The sequence below is a fragment of the Meles meles genome, chromosome 6 (genome assembly GCF_922984935.1).
Source record: "Meles meles chromosome 6, mMelMel3.1 paternal haplotype, whole genome shotgun sequence".
NCBI classification, from domain to species: domain Eukaryota; kingdom Metazoa; phylum Chordata; class Mammalia; order Carnivora; family Mustelidae; genus Meles; species Meles meles.
The window spans coordinates 24,899,319-24,913,848 of NC_060071.1; the positions used below are offsets into that span (position 1 = coordinate 24,899,319).

Consider the following 14,530-nt stretch of genomic DNA (forward strand, 5'->3'; position numbering starts at 1 on the left):
ACCTTTGGCTTCCCGGGCAGGGGCTCAGGTCCTTGGCTCCCAGGTGGCTCCAGGAGAGGGTGGGCGGCGTCCTGGCCAAACCTCCCGGGCCGCCGCTCTTGGCTCGCCACTCCGGGAGACAGCGGGGACCCGGCCAAAGCCCTGTGGTCCATGCCATGGTCAGGGGCCGTTCTCCAGAAGGCTGGGCTCCCACAGGGACCACGGTCTCCATTGCTTTGGGATGCCCCGGAAAGGGCAGCCGGGCCCTTGGGCCCGGCTCCTTCCTGGCGGACACCTGCCATGCTTGGCTCCGAACTCTGCCGGGCCCCCAGTGGCCAGGACTCCGGGAAAGGGGGCCCTGGGCCGCACGGCAGGCGCTTCAGACCAGGACGTTTGGACAGCTGGTCTCTCCGTCTCTCCTTAGAAACCCATCCACAATCGAGAAGCTCGCCCAGATGAGCACGTCTTGCTTGGCCCCGCCCTGCCCAGAGGTCTCACGTCTCAGGACCCGGGGGCATGGACGCGGTGCGGAATGCAGCCCCGGTAAGCAGCTTCGGGGTGCCCCGAGGCCGCACGCATCGCCACCAGCTTGCTTGGGTCAGTGATGAGAACTCAAGTGGTCTCGAAGAGCGATGATGACCTAAAAATCATGCTCAATAGGATTACGCTGAGGCCCAAGACAGGCGTCTGTGCCGGGATCAGCCTCCCCCAGACCCTGGGGACCCTGGAGGTGCGCCGCAGTTGTGGGCGTGAGGCCATCGTACCCTCGGGGCTCCCCGTGCTGGCCCTGGCCTGTCTGTGCCCGTCAGGGGTCCGCTCGAGGTCGTGAGGCGTTCCGCCCGGCCTCCGGACCCAATCCACCTCGCAGGACAGCTCCCTCGGTGCCATTGCTTAGGAGACCGTTGCCCCTTGTGTCTTTCAGCGGGCCTCGGGGGCCGGAACTTGGTGCGGCGTGACCCAAGAGAGGTGAGTGGAAGACTCTGGTCCTGCAGGGAGATGCCAGGCGCCATGGGCATTGTCCGCGGAGCCCGGATCCCCGCACGGGCCCCGGCTCCAGCACTGTGTTAGGGATGGGGGCTGTGGTGGCCCACACAGCGTTGACCTGCCCATGCACAGCCGCCCTTCAGCAATCCCACGTGCAGGGAATGGGAAAGTTGGGCCAGGTCACTGGCAACGACTGGGGGCTGGGGGCATGCCGCCGTCGTCCCACATGGACCTGAGGCCTCCTTGTACGTCCAGCTGTGTCCTGTGCGCCCGAGAAGAGAGCGGACGTGAGTCCCTTGGTGTCAGGGCCCTCTGTCCCCTTCAGCGAGTGGTTGTCGCTCGAGTCACCCCAGCCGATGGTTCTGGAGAGGGCTGGAGAGGGCAGAGCTCATGAAGAATGCAGCAGACGCCCAAGTGTAAGCAGAGCCTGGGAGGCTGCTGAAGTACAGCCCTCGAATGTTTCCTCGGATTTCCCGAGTCAGCAAGGTTTCCCTGGCCCAGGGGAAGAGTGGCGAGCCCCGGGCCACAGCAGGCCATGGGGCTGAGCCGGTCCTCTGAGGCCCCCAGAGGAAGCGCCGCCACAAGGGGAGAGTCAGGACCCTCCTGCAGGGCGGGCCGCGGTCTCCTGCCTTGCGCTGCTTGGTGGGAGACGGTGAGACGCGATTCTCTTTTTCGCCCTGGGCGATCAGGGCCTGGGGGCCACCGCTGGCTGCGAGTGCCAGGGCCCGTGTCCCTAGACCACTGCGTTCCCCATGTGTGGGAAGGCGTCCTTCGGGCCCTCACATCCGGGTGCGCCACGCTTTGCTTGGGGCCCCGGCAGACATCGGGGGAGCACTGGAAATCCCTGTGCTCCAGGCCATGCTCTGGGGCCTTTCTCAGCAAGGGGAGGCTCCCACGGGGGCCCGGATCTCCGTGGATTTGGGAAGGCCAGGGATGGGCAGCGGGTCCCTTGTGTCCTGCCCCTTGCCCGAGGACCCGAGCCCTGGGTGGGTCAGCCGCCCGCCTGGACAGCACCGGCCAGGGCTTCGGGCTGGAGAGTTCTTGGCGGCATGGCACGGGCCAGCGAGCACGCCGTTCCGACGGCCGGCCTCCCCCTCCCTCCTTAGGCCCCCATCCCCAAGCGAGGATCTGGCCCTGACCACCAAGTCTTGCATCGCCCAGCCCCGCCGCCAGGTCCCATGCCTCAGGAAGCCGGGGTATGGCGCTGTCCTGAGAGCAGCCTCGGTAAGCAGCTTCTGGGTGGTAGGGGACCTCCCGCGTCGCCTCGGGCGTGCTTGGGTCAATGATGAGAACTCATATGGTCTCGAAGAGCGATGATGACCTAAAAATCACGCTCAATAGGATTACGCTGAGGCCCAAGGCAGGGGACCGTGCCGGGGTCAGCCTCCCCCAGAGCGTCGGGGCAGTGAGGGTGCGCTGCAGGTGGCCGCGGGAGGAGAACCACCTCTCGAGGCTCTCTGCTGTGGCCCCCGGACGTCGGTGCACCTGCGGGTGCCGACGGGGTGTTCTGGCGTTCCAGCTGGTCTACCGACCCAGGCCTCTTCCCCGGACAGCTGCCCGAGAGCCAGGGCTTAGCCACCCTTGTGTCCTTGTGTCTTTCAGCGGGCCTGGCTGGCAAGGTTCTTGGCGCGTCTCCCACCAGGAGAGGTGAGCGGAAGCCTCTGGGCTCCGAGGGAGGCCCCAGACCCCTTGGCCTGGCATCGGGAAGCGGGGACCCCAGCAGGGACTCCGCAGCTGGGCCTGGGCTGGGGATGCGGGTCCTCATTGTCCGGACGGCACCGAAGTCCCCGTGAGCGTGTGCCCCTGAGCCATCCCAGGGGCAGGGATCGCGAAACGTGGGCCGGGGGGCTGACAAGGCCTGGAAAGCGCGGGCTGGCCGCCCAAGGCCCAGGTGCACCCGAGGCCTCCTGATCAATTGCGGCGTGTCCGGGGGGGCCAGAAAGGGAGTGGACGTGAGACCCGTGGTCTCGGAGGCCACTGTGCCCTTGAGCAACACCTTGTTGCTCAAGGCCCGGCCCATGGCAGGTTTCTGCGGGCTGCACTGGCCCGAGCTCCTGTCCCGTCCTGCAGACGACCAAGGCGTTTGGGGCCCCGGGAGGCCACTTCCGAAGAGCCCACGAGGATTCGTTGAGCTGGCCAGACGGCACGGTTCCACTGGGGCGGGGGGGCAGAAACTGCACGTCCCAGGCCACAGCAGCCGTTGGGCCTCAGCCTCTCACCTGAGACTCTCAAGCACCCGGGATAGGGTCGTGGTGAAGCGGCACTGCACGGGCCGAGTCAGGTCCCTCGTCCAGAGCGGCCAGCGGGCGGTGTGCCTTGCTGCCGTGGTGGAGAGTGACCTGGCTTTCCCCGCTCGGCCGTGGGGGAGCCCTGGGCCCCGGCAACCTTTGGCTTCCCGGGCAGGGGCTCAGGTCCTTGGCTCCCAGGTGGCTCCAGGAGAGGGTGGGCGGCGTCCTGGCCAAACCTCCCGGGCCGCCGCTCTTGGCTCGCCACTCCGGGAGACAGCGGGGACCCGGCCAAAGCCCTGTGGTCCATGCCATGGTCAGGGGCCGTTCTCCAGAAGGCTGGGCTCCCACAGGGGCCACGGTCTCCATTGCTTTGGGATGCCCCGGAAAGGGCAGCCGGGCCCTTGGGCCCGGCTCCTTCCTGGCGGACACCTGCCATGCTTGGCTCCGAACTCTGCCGGGCCCCCAGTGGCCAGGACTCCGGGAAAGGGGGCCCTGGGCCGCATGGCAGGCGCTTCAGACCAGGACGTTTGGACAGCTGGTCTCTCCGTCTCTCCTTAGAAACCCATCCACAATCGAGAAGCTCGCCCAGATGAGCACGTCTTGCTTGGCCCCGCCCTGCCCAGAGGTCTCACGTCTCAGGACCCGGGGGCATGGACGCGGTGCAGAATGCAGCCCCGGTAAGCAGCTTCGGGGTGCCCCGAGGCCGCACGCATCGCCACCAGCTTGCTTGGGTCAGTGATGAGAACTCAAGTGGTCTCGAAGAGCGATGATGACCTAAAAATCATGCTCAATAGGATTACGCTGAGGCCCAAGACAGGCGTCTGTGCCGGGATCAGCCTCCCCCAGACCCTGGGGACCCTGGAGGTGCGCCGCAGTTGTGGGCGTGAAGCCATCGTACCCTCGGGGCTCCCCGTGCTGGCCCTGGCCTGTCTGTGCCCGTCAGGGGTCCGCTCGAGGTCGTGAGGCGTTCCGCCCGGCCTCCGGACCCAATCCACCTCGCAGGACAGCTCCCTCGGTGCCATTGCTTAGGAGACCGTTGCCCCTTGTGTCTTTCAGCGGGCCTCGGGGGCCGGAACTTGGTGCGGCGTGACCCAAGAGAGGTGAGTGGAAGACTCTGGGCCTGCAGGGAGATGCCAGGCGCCATGGGCATTGTCCGCGGAGCCCGGATCCCCGCACGGGCCCCGGCTCCAGCACTGTGCTAGGGATGGGGGCTGTGGTGGCCCACACAGCGTTGACCTGCCCATGCACAGCCGCCCTTCAGCAATCCCACGTGCAGGGAATGGGAAAGTTGGGCCAGGTCACTGGCAACGACTGGGGGCTGGGGGCATGCCGCCGTCGTCCCACATGGACATGAGGCCTCCTTGTACGTCCAGCTGTGTCCTGTGCGCCCGAGAAGAGAGCGGACGTGAGTCCCTTGGTGTCAGGGCCCTCTGTCCCCTTCAGCGAGTGGTTGTCGCTCGAGTCACCCCAGCCGATGGTTCTGGAGAGGGCTGGAGAGGGCAGAGCTCATGAAGAATGCAGCAGACGCCCAAGTGTAAGCAGAGCCTGGGAGGCTGCTGAAGTACAGCCCTCGAATGTTACCTCGGATTTCCCGAGTCAGCAAGGTTTCCCTGGCCCAGGGGAAGAGTGGCGAGCCCCGGGCCACAGCAGGCCATGGGGCTGAGCCGGTCCTCTGAGGCCCCCAGAGGAAGCGCCGCCACAAGGGGAGAGTCAGGACCCTCCTGCAGGGCGGGCCGCGGTCTCCTGCCTTGCGCTGCTTGGTGGGAGACGGTGAGACGCGATTCCCTTTTTCGCCCTGGGCGATCAGGGCCTGGGGGCCACCGCTGGCTGCGAGTGCCAGGGCCCGGGTCCCTAGACCACTGCGTTCCCCATGTGTGGGAAGGCGTCCTTCGGGCCCTCACATCCGGGTGCGCCACGCTTTGCTTGGGGCCCCGGCAGACATCGGGGGAGCACTGGAAATCCCTGTGCTCCAGGCCATGTTCTGGGGCCTTTCTCAGCAAGGGGAGGCTCCCACGGGGGCCCGGATCTCCGTGGATTTGGGAAGGCCAGGGATGGGCAGCGGGTCCCTTGTGTCCTGCCCCTTGCCCGAGGACCCGAGCCCTGGGTGGGTCAGCCGCCCGCCTGGACAGCACCGGCCAGGGCTTCGGGCTGGAGAGTTCTTGGCGGCATGGCACGGGCCAGCGAGCACGCCGTTCCGACGGCCGGCCTCCCCCTCCCTCCTTAGGCCCCCATCCCCAAGCGAGGATCTGGCCCTGACCACCAAGTCTTGCATCGCCCAGCCCCGCCGCCAGGTCCCATGCCTCAGGAAGCCGGGGTATGGCGCTGTCCTGAGAGCAGCCTCGGTAAGCAGCTTCTGGGTGGTAGGGGACCTCCCGCGTCGCCTCGGGCGTGCTTGGGTCAATGATGAGAACTCATATGGTCTCGAAGAGCGATGATGACCTAAAAATCACGCTCAATAGGATTACGCTGAGGCCCAAGGCAGGGGACCGTGCCGGGGTCAGCCTCCCCCAGAGCGTCGGGGCAGTGAGGGTGCGCTGCAGGTGGCCGCGGGAGGAGAACCACCTCTCGAGGCTCTCTGCTGTGGCCCCCGGACGTCGGTGCACCTGCGGGTGCCGACGGGGTGTTCTGGCGTTCCAGCTGGTCTACCGACCCAGGCCTCTTCCCCGGACAGCTGCCCGAGAGCCAGGGCTTAGCCACCCTTGTGTCCTTGTGTCTTTCAGCGGGCCTGGCTGGCAAGGTTCTTGGCGCGTCTCCCACCAGGAGAGGTGAGCGGAAGCCTCTGGGCTCCGAGGGAGGCCCCAGACCCCTTGGCCTGGCATCGGGAAGCGGGGACCCCAGCAGGGACTCCGCAGCTGGGCCTGGGCTGGGGATGCGGGTCCTCATTGTCCGGACGGCACCGAAGTCCCCGTGAGCGTGTGCCCCTGAGCCATCCCAGGGGCAGGGATCGCGAAACGTGGGCCGGGGGGCTGACAAGGCCTGGAAAGCGCGGGCTGGCCGCCCAAGGCCCAGGTGCACCCGAGGCCTCCTGATCAATTGCGGCGTGTCCGGGGGGCCCAGAAAGGGAGTGGACGTGAGACCCGTGGTCTCGGAGGCCACTGTGCCCTTGAGCAACACCTTGTTGCTCAAGGCCCGGCCCATGGCAGGTTTCTGCGGGCTGCACTGGCCCGAGCTCCTGTCCCGTCCTGCAGACGACCAAGGCGTTTGGGGCCCCGGGAGGCCACTTCCGAAGAGCCCACGAGGATTCGTTGAGCTGGCCAGACGGCACGGTTCCACTGGGGCGGGGGGGCAGAACCTGCACGTCCCAGGCCACAGCAGCCGTTGGGGCTCAGCCTCTCACCTGAGACTCTCAAGCACCCGGGATAGGGTCGTGGTGAAGCGGCACTGCACGGGCCGAGTCAGGTCCCTCGTCCAGAGCGGCCAGCGGGCGGTGTGCCTTGCTGCCGTGGTGGAGAGTGACCTGGCTTTCCCCGCTCGGCCGTGGGGGAGCCCTGGGCCCCGGCAACCTTTGGCTTCCCGGGCAGGGGCTCAGGTCCTTGGCTCCCAGGTGGCTCCAGGAGAGGGTGGGCGGCGTCCTGGCCAAACCTCCCGGGCCGCCGCTCTTGGCTCGCCACTCCGGGAGACAGCGGGGACCCGGCCAAAGCCCTGTGGTCCATGCCATGGTCAGGGGCCGTTCTCCAGAAGGCTGGGCTCCCACAGGGACCACGGTCTCCATTGCTTTGGGATGCCCCGGAAAGGGCAGCCGGGCCCTTGGGCCCGGCTCCTTCCTGGCGGACACCTGCCATGCTTGGCTCCGAACTCTGCCGGGCCCTCAGTGGCCAGGACTCCGGGAAAGGGGGCCCTGGGCCGCACGGCAGGCGCTTCAGACCAGGACGTTTGGACAGCTGGTCTCTCCGTCTCTCCTTAGAAACCCATCCACAATCGAGAAGCTCGCCCAGATAAGCACGTCTTGCTTGGCCCCGCCCTGCCCAGAGGTCTCACGTCTCAGGACCCGGGGGCATGGACGCGGTGCAGAATGCAGCCCCGGTAAGCAGCTTCGGGGTGCCCCGAGGCCGCACGCATCGCCACCAGCTTGCTTGGGTCAGTGATGAGAACTCAAGTGGACTCGAAGAGCGATGATGACCTAAAAATCATGCTCAATAGGATTACGCTGAGGCCCAAGACAGGCGTCTGTGCCGGGATCAGCCTCCCCCAGACCCTGGGGACCCTGGAGGTGCGCCGCAGTTGTGGGCGTGAGGCCATCGTACCATCGGGGCTCCCCGTGCTGGCCCTGGCCTGTCTGTACCCGTCAGGGGTCCGCTCGAGGTCGTGAGGCGTTCCGCCCGGCCTCCGGACCCAATCCACCTCGCAGGACAGCTCCCTCGGTGCCATTGCTTAGGAGACCGTTGCCCCTTGTGTCTTTCAGCGGGCCTCGGGGGCCGGAACTTGGTGCGGCGTGACCCAAGAGAGGTGAGTGGAAGACTCTGGGCCTGCAGGGAGATGCCAGGCGCCATGGGCATTGTCCGCGGAGCCCGGATCCCCGCACGGGCCCCGGCTCCAGCACTGTGCTAGGGATGGGGGCTGTGGTGGCCCACACAGCGTTGACCTGCCCATGCACAGCCGCCCTTCAGCAATCCCACGTGCAGGGAATGGGAAAGTTGGGCCAGGTCACTGGCAACGACTGGGGGCTGGGGGCATGCCGCCGTCGTCCCACATGGACCTGAGGCCTCCTTGTACGTCCAGCTGTGTCCTGTGCGCCCGAGAAGAGAGCGGACGTGAGTCCCTTGGTGTCAGGGCCCTCTGTCCCCTTCAGCGAGTGGTTGTCGCTCGAGTCACCCCAGCCGATGGTTCTGGAGAGGGCTGGAGAGGGCAGAGCTCATGAAGAATGCAGCAGACGCCCAAGTGTAAGCAGAGCCTGGGAGGCTGCTGAAGTACAGCCCTCGAATGTTTCCTCGGATTTCCCGAGTCAGCAAGGTTTCCCTGGCCCAGGGGAAGAGTGGCGAGCCCCGGGCCACAGCAGGCCATGGGGCTGAGCCGGTCCTCTGAGGCCCCCAGAGGAAGCGCCGCCACAAGGGGAGAGTCAGGACCCTCCTGCAGGGCGGGCCGCGGTCTCCTGCCTTGCGCTGCTTGGTGGGAGACGGTGAGACGCGATTCCCTTTTTCGCCCTGGGCGATCAGGGCCTGGGGGCCACCGTTGGCTGCGAGTGCCAGGGCCCGGGTCCCTAGACCACCGCGGTCCCCATGTGTGGGAAGGCGTCCTTCGGGCCCTCACGTCCGGGTGCGCCACGCTTTGCTTGGGGCCCCGGCAGACATCGGAGGAGCACTGGAAATCCCTGTGCTCCAGGCCATGCTCTGAGGCCTTTCCTAGCAAGGGGAGGCTCCCACGGGGGCCCGGATCTCCGTGGATTTGGGAAGGCCAGGGATGGGCAGCGGGTCCCTTGCGTCCTGCCCCTTGCCCGCGGACCCGAGCCCTGGGTGGGTCAGCCGCCCGCCTGGACAGCACCGGCCAGGGCTTCGGGCTGGAGAGTTCTTGGCGGCATGGCACGGGCCAGCGAGCACGCCGTTTCGACGGCCGGCCTCCCCCTCTCTCCTTAGGCCCCCATCCCGAAGCGAGGATCTGGCCCTGACCACCAAGTCTTGCATCGCCCAGCCCCGCCGCCAGGTCCCATGCCTCAGGAAGCCGGGGTATGGCGCTGTCCTGAGAGCAGCCTCGGTAAGCAGCTTCTGGGTGGTAGGGGACCTCCCGCGTCGCCTCGGGCGTGCTTGGGTCAATGATGAGAACTCATATGGTCTCGAAGAGCGATGAGGACCTAAAAATCATGCTCAATAGGATTACGCTGAGGCCCAAGGCAGGGGACCGTGCCGGGGTCAGCCTCCCACAGAGCGTCGGGGCAGTGAGGGTGCGCTGCAGGTGGCCGCGGGAGGAGAATCACCTCTCGAGGCTCTCTGCTGTGGCCCCCGGACGTCGGTGCACCTGCGGGTGCCGACGGGGTGTTCTGGCGTTCCAGCTGGTCTACCGACCCAGGCCTCTTCCCCGGACAGCTGCCCGAGAGCCAGGGCTTAGCCACCCTTGTGTCCTTGTGTCTTTCAGCGGGCCTGGCTGGCAAGGTTCTTGGCGCGTCTCCCACCAGGAGAGGTGAGCGGAAGCCTCTGGGCTCCGAGGGAGGCCCCAGACCCCTTGGCCTGGCATCGGGAAGCGGGGACCCCAGCAGGGACTCCGCAGCTGGGCCTGGGCTGGGGATGCGGGTCCTCATTGTCCGGACGGCACCGAAGTCCCCGTGAGCGTGTGCCCCTGAGCCATCCCAGGGGCAGGGATCGCGAAACGTGGGCCGGGGGGCTGACAAGGCCTGGAAAGCGCGGGCTGGCCGCCCAAGGCCCAGGTGCACCCGAGGCCTCCTGATCAATTGCGGCGTGTCCGGGGGGCCCAGAAAGGGAGTGGACGTGAGACCCGTGGTCTCGGAGGCCACTGTGCCCTTGAGCAACACCTTGTTGCTCAAGGCCCGGCCCATGGCAGGTTTCTGCGGGCTGCACTGGCCCGAGCTCCTGTCCCGTCCTGCAGACGACCAAGGCGTTTGGGGCCCCGGGAGGCCACTTCCGAAGAGCCCACGAGGATTCGTTGAGCTGGCCAGACGGCACGGTTCCACTGGGGCGGGGGGGGCAGAAACTGCACGTCCCAGGCCACAGCAGCCGTTGGGCCTCAGCCTCTCACCTGAGACTCTCAAGCACCCGGGATAGGGTCGTGGTGAAGCGGCACTGCACGGGCCGAGTCAGGTCCCTCGTCCAGAGCGGCCAGCGGGCGGTGTGCCTTGCTGCCGTGGTGGAGAGTGACCTGGCTTTCCCCCGCTCGGCCGTGGGGGAGCCCTGGGCCCCGGCAACCTTTGGCTTCCCGGGCAGGGGCTCAGGTCCTTGGCTCCCAGGTGGCTCCAGGAGAGGGTGGGCGGCGTCCTGGCCAAACCTCCCGGGCCGCCGCTCTTGGCTCGCCACTCCGGGAGACAGCGGGGACCCGGCCAAAGCCCTGTGGTCCATGCCATGGTCAGGGGCCGTTCTCCAGAAGGCTGGGCTCCCACAGGGACCACGGTCTCCATTGCTTTGGGATGCCCCAGAAAGTGCAGCCGGGCCCTTGGGCCCGGCTCCTTCCTGGCGGACACCTGCCATGCTTGGCTCCGAACTCTGCCGGGCCCCCAGTGGCCAGGACTCCGGGAAAGGGGGCCCTGGGCCGCACGGCAGGCGCTTCAGACCAGGACGTTTGGACAGCTGGTCTCTCCGTCTCTCCTTAGAAACCCATCCACAATCGAGAAGCTCGCCCAGATGAACACGTCTTGCTTGGCCCCGCCCTGCCCAGAGGTCTCACGTCTCAGGACCCGGGGGCATGGACGCGGTGCGGAATGCAGCCCCGGTAAGCAGCTTCGGGGTGCCCCGAGGCCGCACGCATCGCCACCAGCTTGCTTGGGTCAGTGATGAGAACTCAAGTGGTCTCGAAGAGCGATGATGACCTAAAAATCATGCTCAATAGGATTACGCTGAGGCCCAAGACAGGCGTCTGTGCCGGGATCAGCCTCCCCCAGACCCTGGGGACCCTGGAGGTGCGCCGAAGTTGTGGGCGTGAGGCCATCGTACCCTCGGGGCTCCCCGTGCTGGCCCTGGCCTGTCTGTGCCCGTCAGGGGTCCGCTCGAGGTCGTGAGGCGTTCCGCCCGGCCTCCGGACCCAATCCACCTCACAGGACAGCTCCCTCGGTGCCATTGCTTAGGAGACCGTTGCCCCTTGTGTCTTTCAGCGGGCCTCGGGGGCCGGAACTTGGTGCGGCGTGACCCAAGAGAGGTGAGTGGAAGACTCTGGGCCTGCAGGGAGATGCCAGGCGCCATGGGCATTGTCCGCGGAGCCCGGATCCCCGCACGGGCCCCGGCTCCAGCACTGTGCTAGGGATGGGGGCTGTGGTGGCCCACACAGTGTTGACCTGCCCATGCACAGCCGCCCTTCAGCAATCCCACGTGCAGGGAATGGGAAAGTTGGGCCAGGTCACTGGCAACGACTGGGGGCTGGGGGCATGCCGCCGTCGTCCCACATGGACCTGAGGCCTCCTTGTACGTCCAGCTGTGTCCTGTGCGCCCGAGAAGAGAGCGGACGTGAGTCCCTTGGTGTCAGGGCCCTCTATCCCCTTCAGCGAGTGGTTGTCGCTCGAGTCACCCCAGCCGATGGTTCTGGAGAGGGCTGGAGAGGGCAGAGCTCATGAAGAATGCAGCAGACGCCCAAGTGTAAGCAGAGCCTGGGAGGCTGCTGAAGTACAGCCCTCGAATGTTTCCTCGGATTTCCCGAGTCAGCAAGGTTTCCCTGGCCCAGGGGAAGAGTGGCGAGCCCCGGGCCACAGCAGGCCAGGGGGGCTGAGCCTGTCCTCTGAGGCCCCCAGAGGAAGCGCCGCCACAAGGGGAGAGTCAGGACCCTCCTGCAGGGCGGGCCGCGGTCTCCTGCCTTGCGCTGCTTGGTGGGAGACGGTGAGACGCGATTCCCTTTTTCGCCCTGGGCGATCAGGGCCTGGGGGCCACCGTTGGCTGCGAGTGCCAGGGCCCGGGTCCCTAGACCACCGCGGTCCCCATGTGTGGGAAGGCGTCCTTCGGGCCCTCACGTCCGGGTGCGCCACGCTTTGCTTGGGGCCCCGGCAGACATCGGAGGAGCATTGGAAATCCCTGTGCTCCAGGCCATGCTCTGAGGCCTTTCCTAGCAAGGGGAGGCTCCCACGGGGGCCCGGATCTCCGTGGATTTGGGAAGGCCAGGGATGGGTAGCGGGTCCCTTGTGTCCTGCCCCTTGCCCGCGGACCCGAGCCCTGGGTGGGTCAGCCGCCCGCCTGGACAGCACCGGCCAGGGCTTCGGGCTGGAGAGTTCTTGGCGGCATGGCACGGGCCAGCGAGCACGCCGTTCCGACGGCCGGCCTCCCCCTCTCTCCTTAGGCCCCCATCCCCAAGCGAGGATCTGGCCCTGACCACCAAGTCTTGCATCGCCCAGCCCCGCCGCCAGGTCCCATGCCTCAGGAAGCCGGGGTATGGCGCTGTCCTGAGAGCAGCCTCGGTAAGCAGCTTCTGGGTGGTAGGGGACCTCCCGCGTCGCCTCGTGCGTGCTTGCGTCAATGATGAGAACTCATATGGTCTCGAAGAGCGATGATGACCTAAAAATCATGCTCAATAGGATTACGCTGAGGCCCAAGGCAGGGGACCGTGCCGGGGTCAGCCTCCCCCAGAGCGTCGGGGCAGTGAGGGTGCGCTGCAGGTGGCCGCGGGAGGAGAACCACCTCTCGAGGCTCTCTGCTGTGGCCCCCGGACGTCGGTGCACCTGCGGGTGCCGACGGGGTGTTCTGGCTTTCCAGCTGGTCTACCGACCCAGGCCTCTTCCCCGGACAGCTGCCCGAGAGCCAGGGCTTAGCCACCCTTGTGTCCTTGTGTCTTTCAGCGGGCCTGGCTGGCAAGGTTCTTGGCGCGTCTCCCACCAGGAGAGGTGAGCGGAAGCCTCTGGGCTCCGAGGGAGGCCCCAGACCCCTTGGCCTGGCATCGGGAAGCGGGGACCCCAGCAGGGACTCCGCAGCTGGGCCTGGGCTGGGGATGCGGGTCCTCATTGTCCGGACGGCACCGAAGTCCCCGTGAGCGTGTGCCCCTGAGCCATCCCAGGGGCAGGGATCGCGAAACGTGGGCCGGGGGGCTGACAAGGCCTGGAAAGCGCGGGCTGGCCGCCCAAGGCCCAGGTGCACCCGAGGCCTCCTGATCAATTGCGGCGTGTCCGGGGGGCCCAGAAAGGGAGTGGACGTGAGACCCGTGGTCTCGGAGGCCACTGTGCCCTTGAGCAACACCTTGTTGCTCAAGGCCCGGCCCATGGCAGGTTTCTGCGGGCTGCACTGGCCCGAGCTCCTGTCCCGTCCTGCAGACGACCAAGGCGTTTGGGGCCCCGGGAGGCCACTTCCGAAGAGCCCACGAGGATTCGTTGAGCTGGCCAGACGGCACGGTTCCACTGGGGCGGGGGGGCAGAAACTGCACGTCCCAGGCCACAGCAGCCGTTGGGGCTCAGCCTCTCACCTGAGACTCTCAAGCACCCGGGATAGGGTCGTGGTGAAGCGGCACTGCACGGGCCGAGTCAGGTCCCTCGTCCAGAGCGGCCAGCGGGCGGTGTGCCTTGCTGCCGTGGTGGAGAGTGACCTGGCTTTCCCCGCTCGGCCGTGGGGGAGCCCTGGGCCCCGGCAACCTTTGGCTTCCCGGGCAGGGGCTCAGGTCCTTGGCTCCCAGGTGGCTCCAGGAGAGGGTGGGCGGCGTCCTGGCCAAACCTCCCGGGCCGCCGCTCTTGGCTCGCCACTCCGGGAGACAGCGGGGACCCGGCCAAAGCCCTGTGGTCCATGCCATGGTCAGGGGCCGTTCTCCAGAAGGCTGGGCTCCCACAGGGACCACGGTCTCCATTGCTTTGGGATGCCCCGGAAAGGGCAGCCGGGCCCTTGGGCCCGGCTCCTTCCTGGCGGACACCTGCCATGCTTGGCTCCGAACTCTGCCGGGCCCCCAGTGGCCAGGACTCCGGGAAAGGGGGCCCTGGGCCGCACGGCAGGCGCTTCAGACCAGGACGTTTGGACAGCTGGTCTCTCCGTCTCTCCTTAGAAACCCATCCACAATCGAGAAGCTCGCCCAGATGAGCACGTCTTGCTTGGCCCCGCCCTGCCCAGAGGTCTCACGTCTCAGGACCCGGGGGCATGGACGCGGTGCAGAATGCAGCCCCGGTAAGCAGCTTCGGGGTGCCCCGAGGCCGCACGCATCGCCACCAGCTTGCTTGGGTCAGTGATGAGAACTCAAGTGGTCTCGAAGAGCGATGATGACCTAAAAATCATGCTCAATAGGATTACGCTGAGGCCCAAGACAGGCGTCTGTGCCGGGATCAGCCTCCCCCAGACCCTGGGGACCCTGGAGGTGCGCCGCAGTTGTGGGCGTGAGGCCATCGTACCCTCGGGGCTCCCCGTGCTGGCCCTGGCCTGTCTGTGCCCGTCAGGGGTCCGCTCGAGGTCGTGAGGCGTTCCGCCCGGCCTCCGGACCCAATCCACCTCGCAGGACAGCTCCCTCGGTGCCATTGCTTAGGAGACCGTTGCCCCTTGTGTCTTTCAGCGGGCCTCGGGGGCCAGAACTTGGTGCGGCGTGACCCAAGAGAGGTGAGTGGAAGACTCTGGGCCTGCAGGGAGATGCCAGGCGCCATGGGCATTGTCCGCGGAGCCCGGATCCCCGCACGGGCCCCGGCTCCAGCACTGTGCTAGGGATGGGGGCTGTGGTGGCCCACACAGCGTTGACCTGCCCATGCACAGCCGCCCTTCAGCAATCCCACGTGCAGGGAATGGGAAAGTTGGGCCAGG

General features: G+C 67.2%; 9 non-coding genes across 9 annotated transcripts; all 9 read left to right on the forward strand.

Moving 5' to 3' along the window:
* Positions 1–574: 574 nt before the first annotated feature.
* On the forward strand, positions 575–655 carry LOC123945011. Its single transcript, XR_006818934.1, has one exon. It is a non-coding gene; the product is annotated as a small nucleolar RNA SNORD115 (small nucleolar RNA).
* Positions 656–2,239: 1,584 nt separating this feature from the next.
* LOC123945415 lies at positions 2,240–2,320 on the forward strand. Its single transcript, XR_006819243.1, has one exon. It is a non-coding gene; the product is annotated as a small nucleolar RNA SNORD115 (small nucleolar RNA).
* A 1,600-nt stretch (positions 2,321–3,920) lies between these two features.
* Positions 3,921–4,001, forward strand: LOC123945012. Its single transcript, XR_006818935.1, has one exon. It is a non-coding gene; the product is annotated as a small nucleolar RNA SNORD115 (small nucleolar RNA).
* A 1,584-nt stretch (positions 4,002–5,585) lies between these two features.
* On the forward strand, positions 5,586–5,666 carry LOC123945416. The gene has a single exon (XR_006819244.1). It is a non-coding gene; the product is annotated as a small nucleolar RNA SNORD115 (small nucleolar RNA).
* Positions 5,667–7,266: 1,600 nt separating this feature from the next.
* Positions 7,267–7,347, forward strand: LOC123945054. Its single transcript, XR_006818976.1, has one exon. It is a non-coding gene; the product is annotated as a small nucleolar RNA SNORD115 (small nucleolar RNA).
* Positions 7,348–8,931: 1,584 nt separating this feature from the next.
* On the forward strand, positions 8,932–9,012 carry LOC123945424. Its single transcript, XR_006819252.1, has one exon. It is a non-coding gene; the product is annotated as a small nucleolar RNA SNORD115 (small nucleolar RNA).
* Positions 9,013–10,614: 1,602 nt separating this feature from the next.
* LOC123945013 lies at positions 10,615–10,695 on the forward strand. The gene has a single exon (XR_006818936.1). It is a non-coding gene; the product is annotated as a small nucleolar RNA SNORD115 (small nucleolar RNA).
* Positions 10,696–12,280: 1,585 nt separating this feature from the next.
* LOC123945046 lies at positions 12,281–12,361 on the forward strand. The gene has a single exon (XR_006818968.1). It is a non-coding gene; the product is annotated as a small nucleolar RNA SNORD115 (small nucleolar RNA).
* Positions 12,362–13,961: 1,600 nt separating this feature from the next.
* LOC123945014 lies at positions 13,962–14,042 on the forward strand. Its single transcript, XR_006818937.1, has one exon. It is a non-coding gene; the product is annotated as a small nucleolar RNA SNORD115 (small nucleolar RNA).
* Positions 14,043–14,530: the final 488 nt, after the last annotated feature.